The sequence below is a fragment of the Hyla sarda genome, unplaced genomic scaffold (assembly GCF_029499605.1).
Source record: "Hyla sarda isolate aHylSar1 unplaced genomic scaffold, aHylSar1.hap1 scaffold_157, whole genome shotgun sequence".
Lineage (NCBI taxonomy): Eukaryota > Metazoa > Chordata > Amphibia > Anura > Hylidae > Hyla > Hyla sarda.
The window spans coordinates 452,104-466,623 of record NW_026608206.1 but is presented as its reverse complement, the minus strand read 5'-3'; the positions used below and the strand labels follow the sequence as shown (position 1 = coordinate 466,623).

The 14,520-nt window shown below is 46.2% G+C and overlaps 7 non-coding genes across 7 annotated transcripts; all 7 read left to right on the top strand.

Annotated features, from left to right (window-relative positions):
* The first annotated feature begins 109 nt into the window (after window positions 1-109).
* On the top strand, window positions 110-300 carry LOC130310400 (U2 spliceosomal RNA). The gene has a single exon (XR_008858926.1). It is a non-coding gene; the product is annotated as a U2 spliceosomal RNA (small nuclear RNA).
* Window positions 301-2,374: 2,074 nt separating this feature from the next.
* On the top strand, window positions 2,375-2,565 carry LOC130310399 (U2 spliceosomal RNA). The gene has a single exon (XR_008858925.1). It is a non-coding gene; the product is annotated as a U2 spliceosomal RNA (small nuclear RNA).
* A 2,102-nt stretch (window positions 2,566-4,667) lies between these two features.
* On the top strand, window positions 4,668-4,858 carry LOC130310398 (U2 spliceosomal RNA). The gene has a single exon (XR_008858924.1). It is a non-coding gene; the product is annotated as a U2 spliceosomal RNA (small nuclear RNA).
* Window positions 4,859-6,946: 2,088 nt separating this feature from the next.
* LOC130310397 (U2 spliceosomal RNA) lies at window positions 6,947-7,137 on the top strand. Its single transcript, XR_008858923.1, has one exon. It is a non-coding gene; the product is annotated as a U2 spliceosomal RNA (small nuclear RNA).
* Window positions 7,138-9,219: 2,082 nt separating this feature from the next.
* Window positions 9,220-9,410, top strand: LOC130310396 (U2 spliceosomal RNA). Its single transcript, XR_008858922.1, has one exon. It is a non-coding gene; the product is annotated as a U2 spliceosomal RNA (small nuclear RNA).
* A 2,082-nt stretch (window positions 9,411-11,492) lies between these two features.
* LOC130310395 (U2 spliceosomal RNA) lies at window positions 11,493-11,683 on the top strand. The gene has a single exon (XR_008858921.1). It is a non-coding gene; the product is annotated as a U2 spliceosomal RNA (small nuclear RNA).
* Window positions 11,684-13,768: 2,085 nt separating this feature from the next.
* LOC130310393 (U2 spliceosomal RNA) lies at window positions 13,769-13,959 on the top strand. Its single transcript, XR_008858919.1, has one exon. It is a non-coding gene; the product is annotated as a U2 spliceosomal RNA (small nuclear RNA).
* The last annotated feature ends 561 nt before the right edge of the window (window positions 13,960-14,520 follow it).

Genomic DNA, 14,520 nt, shown 5'->3' with positions numbered 1-14,520 from the left:
TGCCCCCCAGCCCAGAGTGTGCATGGAAAATTGTCTGGCAGCCTCCCTGACAGCAAGCAGTGATAGTGCCCATGAAGGGGACCTTGTTGGGCCCGCCCCTTTCACGGTTATCGCTTCTCGGCCTTTTGGCTAAGATCAAGTGTAGTATCTGTTCTTATCAGTTTAATATCTGATACGTCCCCTATCTGGGGACCATATATTAAATGGATTTTTGAGAACGGGGGCCGATTTCGAAGCTTGCTTCCGTCGCCCTATGCATTGACCCGATATGGCAGTATCTTCGGGTACAGTGCACCACCCCCTTACAGGGTTAAAAAGAAAGATTCCTACTTTCATTGCTACCTGCTTGCTGGCTAGCCAGCTAGCCAGCCCTGTGGGCCTTGCTGCTGCTGCAGCCAAAAAACAAAAGGTGGTGCTGCTGCTGCTGCTTCTGCTGCTTCTGCTTGTGTCTGGCCGCTGTTGGAGCGTCCAGGCACAGGACTTCTGCTGCTGCTGACTAAATGGCCTCCTTAATTGGATCATTTGAGTAGCCAGCACACCTGTGCAGGTAGGGCATGACATGATAGGCAGCTGCCTTGATAGCGGGTGGGTGCTGAATGTTCCTAATTGACAAAATAAGATTAATGCTTATGAAGAAATATAAAATCTCATCCCTTCCCCAATATCGCGCCACACCCCTACCCCTTAATTCCCTGGTTGAACTTGATGGACATATGTCTTTTTTCGACCGTACTAACTATGTAACTATGTAACATAACATGGGGGGGGGGTCTCCTGGCTGTTCACACAGGTGTGTCATTGCTGTACATTGACCATGCATTGCTTCTGTGGTATTGCAAAGGCAAAGACAAATGCTTCCAGCCATCCATTGCACTAATGGATTGGTCATCAGCTGGCTGTCTATGTCCCGCATCAATATAGACCAAAGTACAGAGGGTTAGGCTATGCTATTGTGCACCTACCTGATGCATCAGAAGGTGCGAGGCCCTTGCTAAATTCTGTGCACAGACTTTGAGATCTATACTTTAGACTGTATCTAAACCTGCTCCAACATGGACTGACATTCTGGCCTACTTTCAGCCGATGCGACTTGTCTGTCGCTGAACAGTCGCTTTTTATGTATTCAGCACCTATGTATAATGTTGTAAAAATGCTCTAGAAGCTAAAGTCGCAGAAATGTCACACATATTTGGCCTGCAACTTTCTGTGCGACAAATTCAGACAGGAAAAATCAGTATAAATCCTTAGAAAATTATCCCCCAGTGTCTCCATCTGCTGGCGGTATTGAATAAGCATTGCTGCACTGATGGGGTATGCATTAGACGAAAAAAAAGAAGAAAAAGAAGAATAATACGCCCAGAAAAGAGGCGAAAAGGAGAAAAACGTAAAAAAACGTGAAAAAAAAGTAAGAGGAAGAGAAGGGAAAAAAAGGTGGAAATGGGTTTAAAAGTGATTTCGGCTGAGAAATATATATATATATATATATATATATATATATATACGCGCACACACACACATATATATAAACGTATTCTCCGTTGAGATATTGCAGCCGCTGCTGTGTCCAGGCCCAGGAGCCTTAGCACTGTGCTGTGATGTCACTCAATACCACTGACATCACTAGGTGTAAACAACATCTCTCCTTTGCTGTGTATGTGACTATGGAGCTGTTTGGTGATGTCGTCTATTATGGCCTTCATAGAAGCAACAGGAGATTGTTGCATCCATCTAGAACCCTCAGAACTACAGTGCTATGATGTCACTCACTTCCACAGGCCTTGCAGAGTGTAAACAACAACAACCCAGCTTTGTTGTGTATGTAACCATAGGGATTTGTGATGTCACCTAGAACCTTCACAGCAGCGACAGCTTTATGAGGAGCATCAGCACTGCTCTGCCTGAGCAGAACCATCACCGCCATAGGTTGTCAAATAACCCGGGTTTAACCCACACAGGTAAGTCCAATGGGGTGCAGGCATGTCCTCTATGCTTACAGCTTCCCGTGGGTGTTGGTTTGATACCGTTTGGGGACAGCCAAGGAGGCATCTGCAGGCAACAAAGGTAGGTGTGTGCTTGTGTGTGTGTTTCCTATGCAGATCCTAAGCCCAGTGTCACATGCAAGTAGGAGGAGTAAGAAGGGTTCCTGGCAAATCCGGGTTATGGATTGCATTTAAAAAGGCCCCGTGGGAGTGCAATGGGCCCCTGTCTTGCTGCTTAGCAATAATGGTATGGGTTTAGGTTCTGCTGTGTGTACTGGTGGTTGACTGCCCCCCAGCCCAGAGTGTGCATGGAAAATTGTCTGGCAGCCTCCCTGACAGCAAGCAGTGATAGTGCCCATGAAGGGGACCTTGTTGGGCCCGCCCCTTTCACGGTTATCGCTTCTCGGCCTTTTGGCTAAGATCAAGTGTAGTATCTGTTCTTATCAGTTTAATATCTGATACGTCCCCTATCTGGGGACCATATATTAAATGGATTTTTGAGAACGGGGGCCGATTTCGAAGCTTGCTTCCGTCGCCCTATGCATTGACCCGATATGGCAGTATCTTCGGGTACAGTGCACCACCCCCTTACAGGGTTAAAAAGAAAGATTCCTACTTTCATTGCTACCTGCTTGCTGGCTAGCCAGCTAGCCAGCCCTGTGGACCTTGCTGCTGCTGCAGCCAAAAAACAAAAGGTGGTGCTGGTGGTGCTGCTGCTGCTGCTTCTGCTGCTTCTGCTTGTGTCTGGCCGCTGTTGGAGCGTCCAGGCACAGGACTTCTGCTGCTGCTGACTAAATGGCCTCCTTAATTGGATCATTTGAGTAGCCAGCACACCTGTGCAGGTAGGGCATGACATGATAGGCAGCTGCCTTGATAGCGGGTGGGTGCTGAATGTTCCTAATTGACAAAATAAGATTAATGCTTATGAAGAAATATAAAATCTGATCCCTTCCCCAATATCGCGCCACACCCCTACCCCTTAATTCCCTGGTTGAACTTGATGGACATATGTCTTTTTTCGACCGTACTAACTATGTAACTATGTAACATAACATGGGGGGGGGGGTCTCCTGGCTGTTCACACAGGTGTGTCATTGCTGTACATTGACCATGCATTGCTTCTGTGGTATTGCAAAGGCAAAGACAAATGCTTCCAGCCATCCATTGCACTAATGGATTGGTCATCAGCTGGCTGTCTATGTCCCGCATCAATATAGACCAAAGTACAGAGGGTTAGGCTATGCTATTGTGCACCTACCTGATGCATCAGAAGGTGCGAGGCCCTTGCTAAATTCTGTGCACAGACTTTGAGATCTATACTTTAGACTGTATCTAAACCTGCTCCAACATGGACTGACATTCTGGCCTACTTTCAGCCGATGCGACTTGTCTGTCGCTGAACAGTCGCTTTTTATGTATTCAGCACCTATGTATAATGTTGTAAAAATGCTCTAGAAGCTAAAGTCGCAGAAATGTCACACATATTTGGCCTGCAACTTTCTGTGCGACAAATTCAGACAGGAAAAATCAGTATAAATCCTTAGAAAATTATCCCCCAGTGTCTCCATCTGCTGGCGGTATTGAATAAGCATTGCTGCACTGATGGGGTATGCATTAGACGAAAAAAAAGAAGAAAAAGAAGAATAATACGCCCAGAAAAGAGGCGAAAAGGAGAAAAACGTAAAAAAACGTGAAAAAAAAGTAAGAGGAAGAGAAGGGAAAAAAAGGTGGAAATGGGTTTAAAAGTGATTTCGGCGGAGAAATATATATATTTATATATATATATATATATATATATATATATATATATATATACGCGCACACACACACATATATATAAACGTATTCTCCGTTGAGATATTGCAGCCGCTGCTGTGTCCAGGCCCAGGAGCCTTAGCACTGTGCTGTGATGTCACTCAATACCACTGACATCACTAGGTGTAAACAACATCTCTCCTTTGCTGTGTATGTGACTATGGAGCTGTTTGGGGATGTCGTCTATTATGGCCTTCATAGAAGCAACAGGAGATTGTTGCATCCATCTAGAACCCTCAGAACTACAGTGCTATGATGTCACTCACTTCCACAGGCCTTGCAGAGTGTAAACAACAACAACCCAGCTTTGTTGTGTATGTAACCATAGGGATTTGTGATGTCACCTAGAACCTTCACAGCAGCGACAGCTTTATGAGGAGCATCAGCACTGCTCTGCCTGAGCAGAACCATCACCGCCATAGGTTGTCAAATAACCCGGGTTTAACCCACACAGGTAAGTCCAATGGGGTGCAGGCATGTCCTCTATGCTTACAGCTTCCCGTGGGTGTTGGTTTGATACCGTTTGGGGACAGCCAAGGAGGCATCTGCAGGCAACAAAGGTAGGTGTGTGCTTGTGTGTGTGTTTCCTATGCAGATCCTAAGCCCAGTGTCACATGCAAGTAGGAGGAGTAAGAAGGGTTCCTGGCAAATCCGGGTTATGGATTGCATTTAAAAAGGCCCCGTGGGAGTGCAATGGGCCCCTGTCTTGCTGCTTAGCAATAATGGTATGGGTTTAGGTTCTGCTGTGTGTACTGGTGGTTGACTGCCCCCCAGCCCAGAGTGTGCATGGAAAATTGTCTGGCAGCCTCCCTGACAGCAAGCAGTGATAGTGCCCATGAAGGGGACCTTGTTGGGCCCGCCCCTTTCACGGTTATCGCTTCTCGGCCTTTTGGCTAAGATCAAGTGTAGTATCTGTTCTTATCAGTTTAATATCTGATACGTCCCCTATCTGGGGACCATATATTAAATGGATTTTTGAGAACGGGGGCCGATTTCGAAGCTTGCTTCCGTCGCCCTATGCATTGACCCGATATGGCAGTATCTTCGGGTACAGTGCACCACCCCCTTACAGGGTTAAAAAGAAAGATTCCTACTTTCATTGCTACCTGCTTGCTGGCTAGCCAGCTAGCCAGCCCTGTGGGCCTTGCTGCTGCTGCAGCCAAAAAACAAAAGGTGGTGCTGCTGCTGCTGCTTCTGCTGCTTCTGCTTGTGTCTGGCCGCTGTTGGAGCGTCCAGGCACAGGACTTCTGCTGCTGCTGACTAAATGGCCTCCTTAATTGGATCATTTGAGTAGCCAGCACACCTGTGCAGGTAGGGCATGACATGATAGGCAGCTGCCTTGATAGCGGGTGGGTGCTGAATGTTCCTAATTGACAAAATAAGATTAATGCTTATGAAGAAATATAAAATCTCATCCCTTCCCCAATATCGCGCCACACCCCTACCCCTTAATTCCCTGGTTGAACTTGATGGACATATGTCTTTTTTCGACCGTACTAACTATGTAACTATGTAACATAACATGGGGGGGGGGTCTCCTGGCTGTTCACACAGGTGTGTCATTGCTGTACATTGACCATGCATTGCTTCTGTGGTATTGCAAAGGCAAAGACAAATGCTTCCAGCCATCCATTGCACTAATGGATTGGTCATCAGCTGGCTGTCTATGTCCCGCATCAATATAGACCAAAGTACAGAGGGTTAGGCTATGCTATTGTGCACCTACCTGATGCATCAGAAGGTGCGAGGCCCTTGCTAAATTCTGTGCACAGACTTTGAGATCTATACTTTAGACTGTATCTAAACCTGCTCCAACATGGACTGACATTCTGGCCTACTTTCAGCCGATGCGACTTGTCTGTCGCTGAACAGTCGCTTTTTATGTATTCAGCACCTATGTATAATGTTGTAAAAATGCTCTAGAAGCTAAAGTCGCAGAAATGTCACACATATTTGGCCTGCAACTTTCTGTGCGACAAATTCAGACAGGAAAAATCAGTATAAATCCTTAGAAAATTATCCCCCAGTGTCTCCATCTGCTGGCGGTATTGAATAAGCATTGCTGCACTGATGGGGTATGCATTAGACGAAAAAAAAGAAGAAAAAGAAGAATAATACGCCCAGAAAAGAGGCGAAAAGGAGAAAAACGTAAAAAAACGTGAAAAAAAAGTAAGAGGAAGAGAAGGGAAAAAAAGGTGGAAATGGGTTTAAAAGTGATTTCGGCGGAGAAATATATATATATATATATATATATATATATATATATATATATATATATACGCGCACACACACACATATATATAAACGTATTCTCCGTTGAGATATTGCAGCCGCTGCTGTGTCCAGGCCCAGGAGCCTTAGCACTGTGCTGTGATGTCACTCAATACCACTGACATCACTAGGTGTAAACAACATCTCTCCTTTGCTGTGTATGTGACTATGGAGCTGTTTGGTGATGTCGTCTATTATGGCCTTCATAGAAGCAACAGGAGATTGTTGCATCCATCTAGAACCCTCAGAACTACAGTGCTATGATGTCACTCACTTCCACAGGCCTTGCAGAGTGTAAACAACAACAACCCAGCTTTGTTGTGTATGTAACCATAGGGATTTGTGATGTCACCTAGAACCTTCACAGCAGCGACAGCTTTATGAGGAGCATCAGCACTGCTCTGCCTGAGCAGAACCATCACCGCCATAGGTTGTCAAATAACCCGGGTTTAACCCACACAGGTAAGTCCAATGGGGTGCAGGCATGTCCTCTATGCTTACAGCTTCCCGTGGGTGTTGGTTTGATACCGTTTGGGGACAGCCAAGGAGGCATCTGCAGGCAACAAAGGTAGGTGTGTGCTTGTGTGTGTGTTTCCTATGCAGATCCTAAGCCCAGTGTCACATGCAAGTAGGAGGAGTAAGAAGGGTTCCTGGCAAATCCGGGTTATGGATTGCATTTAAAAAGGCCCCGTGGGAGTGCAATGGGCCCCTGTCTTGCTGCTTAGCAATAATGGTATGGGTTTAGGTTCTGCTGTGTGTACTGGTGGTTGACTGCCCCCCAGCCCAGAGTGTGCATGGAAAATTGTCTGGCAGCCTCCCTGACAGCAAGCAGTGATAGTGCCCATGAAGGGGACCTTGTTGGGCCCGCCCCTTTCACGGTTATCGCTTCTCGGCCTTTTGGCTAAGATCAAGTGTAGTATCTGTTCTTATCAGTTTAATATCTGATACGTCCCCTATCTGGGGACCATATATTAAATGGATTTTTGAGAACGGGGGCCGATTTCGAAGCTTGCTTCCGTCGCCCTATGCATTGACCCGATATGGCAGTATCTTCGGGTACAGTGCACCACCCCCTTACAGGGTTAAAAAGAAAGATTCCTACTTTCATTGCTACCTGCTTGCTGGCTAGCCAGCTAGCCAGCCCTGTGGGCCTTGCTGCTGCTGCAGCCAAAAAACAAAAGGTGGTGCTGCTGCTGCTGCTTCTGCTGCTTCTGCTTGTGTCTGGCCGCTGTTGGAGCGTCCAGGCACAGGACTTCTGCTGCTGCTGACTAAATGGCCTCCTTAATTGGATCATTTGAGTAGCCAGCACACCTGTGCAGGTAGGGCATGACATGATAGGCAGCTGCCTTGATAGCGGGTGGGTGCTGAATGTTCCTAATTGACAAAATAAGATTAATGCTTATGAAGAAATATAAAATCTCATCCCTTCCCCAATATCGCGCCACACCCCTACCCCTTAATTCCCTGGTTGAACTTGATGGACATATGTCTTTTTTCGACCGTACTAACTATGTAACTATGTAACATAACATGGGGGGGGGGTCTCCTGGCTGTTCACACAGGTGTGTCATTGCTGTACATTGACCATGCATTGCTTCTGTGGTATTGCAAAGGCAAAGACAAATGCTTCCAGCCATCCATTGCACTAATGGATTGGTCATCAGCTGGCTGTCTATGTCCCGCATCAATATAGACCAAAGTACAGAGGGTTAGGCTATGCTATTGTGCACCTACCTGATGCATCAGAAGGTGCGAGGCCCTTGCTAAATTCTGTGCACAGACTTTGAGATCTATACTTTAGACTGTATCTAAACCTGCTCCAACATGGACTGACATTCTGGCCTACTTTCAGCCGATGCGACTTGTCTGTCGCTGAACAGTCGCTTTTTATGTATTCAGCACCTATGTATAATGTTGTAAAAATGCTCTAGAAGCTAAAGTCGCAGAAATGTCACACATATTTGGCCTGCAACTTTCTGTGCGACAAATTCAGACAGGAAAAATCAGTATAAATCCTTAGAAAATTATCCCCCAGTGTCTCCATCTGCTGGCGGTATTGAATAAGCATTGCTGCACTGATGGGGTATGCATTAGACGAAAAAAAAGAAGAAAAAGAAGAATAATACGCCCAGAAAAGAGGCGAAAAGGAGAAAAACGTAAAAAAACTTGAAAAAAAAGTAAGAGGAAGAGAAGGGAAAAAAAGGTGGAAATGGGTTTAAAAGTGATTTCGGCGGAGAAATATATATATATATATATATATATATATATATATATATATACGCGCACACACACACACATATATATAAACGTATTCTCCGTTGAGATATTGCAGCCGCTGCTGTGTCCAGGCCCAGGAGCCTTAGCACTGTGCTGTGATGTCACTCAATACCACTGACATCACTAGGTGTAAACAACATCTCTCCTTTGCTGTGTATGTGACTATGGAGCTGTTTGGTGATGTCGTCTATTATGGCCTTCATAGAAGCAACAGGAGATTGTTGCATCCATCTAGAACCCTCAGAACTACAGTGCTATGATGTCACTCACTTCCACAGGCCTTGCAGAGTGTAAACAACAACAACCCAGCTTTGTTGTGTATGTAACCATAGGGATTTGTGATGTCACCTAGAACCTTCACAGCAGCGAAAGCTTTATGAGGAGCATCAGCACTGCTCTGCCTGAGCAGAACCATCACCGCCATAGGTTGTCAAATAACCCGGGTTTAACCCACACAGGTAAGTCCAATGGGGTGCAGGCATGTCCTCTATGCTTACAGCTTCCCGTGGGTGTTGGTTTGATACCGTTTGGGGACAGCCAAGGAGGCATCTGCAGGCAACAAAGGTAGGTGTGTGCTTGTGTGTGTGTTTCCTATGCAGATCCTAAGCCCAGTGTCACATGCAAGTAGGAGGAGTAAGAAGGGTTCCTGGCAAATCCGGGTTATGGATTGCATTTAAAAAGGCCCCGTGGGAGTGCAATGGGCCCCTGTCTTGCTGCTTAGCAATAATGGTATGGGTTTAGGTTCTGCTGTGTGTACTGGTGGTTGACTGCCCCCCAGCCCAGAGTGTGCATGGAAAATTGTCTGGCAGCCTCCCTGACAGCAAGCAGTGATAGTGCCCATGAAGGGGACCTTGTTGGGCCCGCCCCTTTCACGGTTATCGCTTCTCGGCCTTTTGGCTAAGATCAAGTGTAGTATCTGTTCTTATCAGTTTAATATCTGATACGTCCCCTATCTGGGGACCATATATTAAATGGATTTTTGAGAACGGGGGCCGATTTCGAAGCTTGCTTCCGTCGCCCTATGCATTGACCCGATATGGCAGTATCTTCGGGTACAGTGCACCACCCCCTTACAGGGTTAAAAAGAAAGATTCCTACTTTCATTGCTACCTGCTTGCTGGCTAGCCAGCTAGCCAGCCCTGTGGGCCTTGCTGCTGCTGCAGCCAAAAAACAAAAGGTGGTGCTGCTGCTGCTGCTTCTGCTGCTTCTGCTTGTGTCTGGCCGCTGTTGGAGCGTCCAGGCACAGGACTTCTGCTGCTGCTGACTAAATGGCCTCCTTAATTGGATCATTTGAGTAGCCAGCACACCTGTGCAGGTAGGGCATGACATGATAGGCAGCTGCCTTGATAGCGGGTGGGTGCTGAATGTTCCTAATTGACAAAATAAGATTAATGCTTATGAAGAAATATAAAATCTCATCCCTTCCCCAATATCGCGCCACACCCCTACCCCTTAATTCCCTGGTTGAACTTGATGGACATATGTCTTTTTTCGACCGTACTAACTATGTAACTATGTAACATAACATGGGGGGGGGGTCTCCTGGCTGTTCACACAGGTGTGTCATTGCTGTACATTGACCATGCATTGCTTCTGTGGTATTGCAAAGGCAAAGACAAATGCTTCCAGCCATCCATTGCACTAATGGATTGGTCATCAGCTGGCTGTCTATGTCCCGCATCAATATAGACCAAAGTACAGAGGGTTAGGCTATGCTATTGTGCACCTACCTGATGCATCAGAAGGTGCGAGGCCCTTGCTAAATTCTGTGCACAGACTTTGAGATCTATACTTTAGACTGTATCTAAACCTGCTCCAACATGGACTGACATTCTGGCCTACTTTCAGCCGATGCGACTTGTCTGTCGCTGAACAGTCGCTTTTTATGTATTCAGCACCTATGTATAATGTTGTAAAAATGCTCTAGAAGCTAAAGTCGCAGAAATGTCACACATATTTGGCCTGCAACTTTCTGTGCGACAAATTCAGACAGGAAAAATCAGTATAAATCCTTAGAAAATTATCCCCCAGTGTCTCCATCTGCTGGCGGTATTGAATAAGCATTGCTGCACTGATGGGGTATGCATTAGACGAAAAAAAAGAAGAAAAAGAAGAATAATACGCCCAGAAAAGAGGCGAAAAGGAGAAAAACGTAAAAAAACGTGAAAAAAAAGTAAGAGGAAGAGAAGGGAAAAAAAGGTGGAAATGGGTTTAAAAGTGATTTCGGCGGAGAAATATATATATATATATATATATATATATATATATATATATATACGCGCACACACACACATATATATAAACGTATTCTCCGTTGAGATATTGCAGCCGCTGCTGTGTCCAGGCCCAGGAGCCTTAGCACTGTGCTGTGATGTCACTCAATACCACTGACATCACTAGGTGTAAACAACATCTCTCCTTTGCTGTGTATGTGACTATGGAGCTGTTTGGTGATGTCGTCTATTATGGCCTTCATAGAAGCAACAGGAGATTGTTGCATCCATCTAGAACCCTCAGAACTACAGTGCTATGATGTCACTCACTTCCACAGGCCTTGCAGAGTGTAAACAACAACAACCCAGCTTTGTTGTGTATGTAACCATAGGGATTTGTGATGTCACCTAGAACCTTCACAGCAGCGACAGCTTTATGAGGAGCATCAGCACTGCTCTGCCTGAGCAGAACCATCACCGCCATAGGTTGTCAAATAACCCGGGTTTAACCCACACAGGTAAGTCCAATGGGGTGCAGGCATGTCCTCTATGCTTACAGCTTCCCGTGGGTGTTGGTTTGATACCGTTTGGGGACAGCCAAGGAGGCATCTGCAGGCAACAAAGGTAGGTGTGTGCTTGTGTGTGTGTTTCCTATGCAGATCCTAAGCCCAGTGTCACATGCAAGTAGGAGGAGTAAGAAGGGTTCCTGGCAAATCCGGGTTATGGATTGCATTTAAAAAGGCCCCGTGGGAGTGCAATGGGCCCCTGTCTTGCTGCTTAGCAATAATGGTATGGGTTTAGGTTCTGCTGTGTGTACTGGTGGTTGACTGCCCCCCAGCCCAGAGTGTGCATGGAAAATTGTCTGGCAGCCTCCCTGACAGCAAGCAGTGATAGTGCCCATGAAGGGGACCTTGTTGGGCCCGCCCCTTTCACGGTTATCGCTTCTCGGCCTTTTGGCTAAGATCAAGTGTAGTATCTGTTCTTATCAGTTTAATATCTGATACGTCCCCTATCTGGGGACCATATATTAAATGGATTTTTGAGAACGGGGGCCGATTTCGAAGCTTGCTTCCGTCGCCCTATGCATTGACCCGATATGGCAGTATCTTCGGGTACAGTGCACCACCCCCTTACAGGGTTAAAAAGAAAGATTCCTACTTTCATTGCTACCTGCTTGCTGGCTAGCCAGCTAGCCAGCCCTGTGGGCCTTGCTGCTGCTGCAGCCAAAAAACAAAAGGTGGTGCTGCTGCTGCTGCTTCTGCTGCTTCTGCTTGTGTCTGGCCGCTGTTGGAGCGTCCAGGCACAGGACTTCTGCTGCTGCTGACTAAATGGCCTCCTTAATTGGATCATTTGAGTAGCCAGCACACCTGTGCAGGTAGGGCATGACATGATAGGCAGCTGCCTTGATAGCGGGTGGGTGCTGAATGTTCCTAATTGACAAAATAAGATTAATGCTTATGAAGAAATATAAAATCTCATCCCTTCCCCAATATCGCGCCACACCCCTACCCCTTAATTCCCTGGTTGAACTTGATGGACATATGTCTTTTTTCGACCGTACTAACTATGTAACTATGTAACATAACATGGGGGGGGGGGTCTCCTGGCTGTTCACACAGGTGTGTCATTGCTGTACATTGACCATGCATTGCTTCTGTGGTATTGCAAAGGCAAAGACAAATGCTTCCAGCCATCCATTGCACTAATGGATTGGTCATCAGCTGGCTGTCTATGTCCCGCATCAATATAGACCAAAGTACAGAGGGTTAGGCTATGCTATTGTGCACCTACCTGATGCATCAGAAGGTGCGAGGCCCTTGCTAAATTCTGTGCACAGACTTTGAGATCTATACTTTAGACTGTATCTAAACCTGCTCCAACATGGACTGACATTCTGGCCTACTTTCAGCCGATGCGACTTGTCTGTCGCTGAACAGTCGCTTTTTATGTATTCAGCACCTATGTATAATGTTGTAAAAATGCTCTAGAAGCTAAAGTCGCAGAAATGTCACACATATTTGGCCTGCAACTTTCTGTGCGACAAATTCAGACAGGAAAAATCAGTATAAATCCTTAGAAAATTATCCCCCAGTGTCTCCATCTGCTGGCGGTATTGAATAAGCATTGCTGCACTGATGGGGTATGCATTAGACGAAAAAAAAGAAGAAAAAGAAGAATAATACGCCCAGAAAAGAGGCGAAAAGGAGAAAAACGTAAAAAAACGTGAAAAAAAAGTAAGAGGAAGAGAAGGGAAAAAAAGGTGGAAATGGGTTTAAAAGTGATTTCGGCGGAGAAATATATATATATATATATATATATATATATATATATATATATATACGCGCACACACACACATATATATAAACGTATTCTCCGTTGAGATATTGCAGCCGCTGCTGTGTCCAGGCCCAGGAGCCTTAGCACTGTGCTGTGATGTCACTCAATACCACTGACATCACTAGGTGTAAACAACATCTCTCCTTTGCTGTGTATGTGACTATGGAGCTGTTTGGTGATGTCGTCTATTATGGCCTTCATAGAAGCAACAGGAGATTGTTGCATCCATCTAGAACCCTCAGAACTACAGTGCTATGATGTCACTCACTTCCACAGGCCTTGCAGAGTGTAAACAACAACAACCCAGCTTTGTTGTGTATGTAACCATAGGGATTTGTGATGTCACCTAGAACCTTCACAGCAGCGACAGCTTTATGAGGAGCATCAGCACTGCTCTGCCTGAGCAGAACCATCACCGCCATAGGTTGTCAAATAACCCGGGTTTAACCCACACAGGTAAGTCCAATGGGGTGCAGGCATGTCCTCTATGCTTACAGCTTCCCGTGGGTGTTGGTTTGATACCGTTTGGGGACAGCCAAGGAGGCATCTGCAGGCAACAAAGGTAGGTGTGTGCTTGTGTGTGTGTTTCCTATGCAGATCCTAAGCCCAGTGTCACATGCAAGTAGGAGGAGTAAGAAGGGTTCCTGGCAAATCCGGGTTATGGATTGCATTTAAAAAGGCCCCGTGGGAGTGCAATGGGCCCCTGTCTTGCTGCTTAGCAATAATGGTATGGGTTTAGGTTCTGCTGTGTGTACTGGTGGTTGACTGCCCCCCAGCCCAGAGTGTGCATGGAAAATTGTCTGGCAGCCTCCCTGACAGCAAGCAGTGATAGTGCCCATGAAGGGGACCTTGTTGGGCCCGCCCCTTTCACGGTTATCGCTTCTCGGCCTTTTGGCTAAGATCAAGTGTAGTATCTGTTCTTATCAGTTTAATATCTGATACGTCCCCTATCTGGGGACCATATATTAAATGGATTTTTGAGAACGGGGGCCGATTTCGAAGCTTGCTTCCGTCGCCCTATGCATTGACCCGATATGGCAGTATCTTCGGGTACAGTGCACCACCCCCTTACAGGGTTAAAAAGAAAGATTCCTACTTTCATTGCTACCTGCTTGCTGGCTAGCCAGCTAGCCAGCCCTGTGGGCCTTGCTGCTGCTGCAGCCAAAAAACAAAAGGTGGTGCTGCTGCTGCTGCTTCTGCTGCTTCTGCTTGTGTCTGGCCGCTGTTGGAGCGTCCAGGCACAGGACTTCTGCTGCTGCTGACTAAATGGCCTCCTTAATTGGATCATTTGAGTAGCCAGCACACCTGTGCAGGTAGGGCATGACATGATAGGCAGCTGCCTTGATAGCGGGTGGGTGCTGAATGTTCCTAATTGACAAAATAAGATTAATGCTTATGAAGAAATATAAAATCTCATCCCTTCTCCAATATCGCGCCACACCCCTACCCCTTAATTCCCTGGTTGAACTTGATGGACATATGTCTTTTTTCGACCGTACTAACTATGTAACTATGTAACATAACATGGGGGGGGGGTCTCCTGGCTGTTCACACAGGTGTGTCATTGCTGTACATTGACCATGCATTGCTTCTGTGGTATTGCAAAGGCAAAGACAAATGCTTCCAG